Genomic DNA, 3022 nt, shown 5'->3' on the forward strand with positions numbered 1-3022 from the left:
GGGACTCCAAACAACTTTCGGGTTTCCGCATACATATATCTCTACAACCCTAGCGTCACCGGACCTTAAGTGTGTAGACCCTACGGGTTCGGGAGACATGCAGACATGACCGAGACGCCTCTCCGGTCAATAACCAACAGCGGGATCTGGATACCCATGTTGGCTCCCACATGTTCCACGATGATCTCATCGGATGAACCACGATGTCGAGGATTCAGTCAATCCCGTATGCAATTCCCTTTGTCAAACGGTATGTTACTTGCCCGAGATTCGATCGTTGGTATCCCAATACCTTGTTCAATCTCGTTACCGGCAAGTCTCTTTACTCGTACCGCAATGCATGATCCCGTGACTAACACCTTAGTCACATTGAGCTCATTATGATGATGCACTACCGAGTGGGCCCAGAGATACCTCTCCGTCACACGGAGTGACAAATCCCAGTCTCGATCCGTGCCAACCCAACAGACACTTTCGGAGATACCCGTAGTGCACCTTTATAGTCACCCAGTTACGTTGTGACGTTTGGCACACCCAAAGCACTCCTACGGTATCCGGGAGTTGCACGATCTCATGGTCTAAGGAAAAGATACTTGACATTGGAAAAGCTCTAGCAAACGAAACTACACGATCTTTTATGCTATGCTTAGGATTGGGTCTTGTCCATCACATCATTCTCCTAATGATGTGATCCCGTTATCAACGACATCCAATGTCCATGGTCAGGAAACCGTAACCATCTATTGATCAACGAGCTAGTCAACTAGAGGCTTACTAGGGACATGGTGTTGTCTATGTATCCACACATGTATCTGAGTTTCCTATCAATACAATTCTAGCATGGATAATAAACGATTATCATGAATAAGGAAATATAATAATAACCAATTTATTATTGCCTCTAGGGCATATTTCCAACAGAAAATCCCCATTGGTCCGGGCTGCTAACGGGTTATTGGATCGAAAACCGGACCCGATAGCTTAACGGCGTTCCGTTACGGTGGATGCCACGTGTCGGTCACCCTTGACGAAAGCACTTCTGTGACGCGCGATTTATCGTCATGGAAGTGGACACTTCTGTGATGATAATTTTGGTAATGTCATGGAACACTTCTACGGCAGAACATGTATGACTATCTTGATTCTGTCATAAAATCGTCACGGATGTACATGCATGACAGAAAACGCGACCTACTGTGACAAAAACGTATCATCACGGAAGTGTATTTTTTTGTAGTGAGAGTGTCAGCCATCATTGCCGGTGGCTTACATTTTCCTGTTGTTCGTTTCTTTGCACTCTTTATTACCAAATGCTTGCTTGCTAGGGAGAAGGTGGGTGCACTTAGTTCACTAGACCTTGCTGTTTTACATCGCGCAATAGAGGGCGACAACACTTATAACTTGGGAGCTATTGTGGCTCGTCGCCTCCATCTTAATAAATCCCAGGGAAAAATACATGGTGGGATTTTTGCCACTCGTTTGGCAGATCACTTCGAGGTTGCAATGCGCTCTCATGATGTCCCTCTTACCACAGTTTACCTAGACCATGCAGCCATGCATCACCATCACTTTCTTGCACATGACCGTTCTAATCTTGCCATTCCTTATAACTTGGTTTATAACATTGACATTCGTGATGTTATCCCCTTGCCTCACCTGCTCTGTTTGATTATGTTGCCAGGGGCGGATACCGGATTATGCCTGCAGACATCCTCGCGTACCGGAACGCTCAGGCTGCTGCCGAGGCTGCACAGGCACCTCCGCAGTGGGATGAGTGGATGCCCGCTCCTTAGGATCCCTACTACCCTCCAGGCTACTGATCGATTACCAACTTAGGCCAAAAGCCTAAGCTTGGGGGAGTACGTGTTCTCACCGACTTTATAGTCTTGTTCACATATCATTCTATTTGTCGGTGCTCATACTTTTTCATTGTATCATCCATGCTTAGATTTATTTTCTTGCTTTCGTCTTGTGTGTTTGAAAAACTTGAGAAAAAACCAAAAAAAATTAGTTGTAGTAATTTACTTTCTATGCATGCTTAGTAGTAGTATTAAAAAGAAAATCCAAAAGATTTCCTTGTTCTTCTTTTGCTTGTTGGGAGCTTTCCCGTGTAAATAGTTTTTCTCGTTTTTGCTTTTCCCTTTTATTCGCTTGTTGAAGAAAACCAAAAACTCCAAAAAATATCTCAGTGTGTTTCTCTGAATTTCTTTTCTTTTTATTCGAGTTGTACCGAGGAGAAGACCACGATGAAAATGTTGAGTGGCTCTCATATGAATAACTGTTGAAGTAATAAAGAGCCCATTTTACCTTGTCTTCTCCTATTGAATAAAATGCCTGCAGATTCCAGCTTAGTCCATGGCACTCTTGCACTATTATTATTTTCACATCATTCGGTCGTGCGAGTGAAAGGCAATAATGACGACATTCGATGAGCTGGCCGTGGCAGAGAGAAACTGGTATGAACTCAACTTGTTTTGTCTGTGTAAATATGTTTAACCTAGTATCCGGGCTTCAGCCCATTATGATTAAACATGTTTGCAATGACAATTAGAGATTATAGCTTATCATGCCATGCATAAGTAGCTGGGAGTCAATACTGATTTATCTTGGATATCAACATAGCGTTAAAATGATTGTGATGTAGTATGATGATATGGTATCCTCCTCTGAATGTTCAAGTGGCTTCACTTGGTACATGTTCATGCATGTAGTTGAATCAAAACCAACATGGCCTCTATATTGCTTATGTTCATGGTGTTCATATCGTACTCATGCTAGTGTCCAATGTTACTTATGCATAATGCATGGTCATGATCGTTGTTGCTCTCTAGCTCGCTGCTTCCCAATCTTAATTGCTAGCCTTCGCCTGTACTAAGTGGGAATTCTGCTTGTACATCAAAACCTTGAACCCAAAGTTATTCCAGATGAGTCCTCCATACCTACCTATATATGGTATTACCCTGCCGTCCTAAGTAAATTTGCATGTGCCACCTCTAAAAACTTCTAAATAATTATCAGTTTT

The sequence above is a fragment of the Aegilops tauschii genome, chromosome 4 (genome assembly GCF_002575655.3).
Source record: "Aegilops tauschii subsp. strangulata cultivar AL8/78 chromosome 4, Aet v6.0, whole genome shotgun sequence".
Lineage (NCBI taxonomy): Eukaryota > Viridiplantae > Streptophyta > Magnoliopsida > Poales > Poaceae > Aegilops > Aegilops tauschii.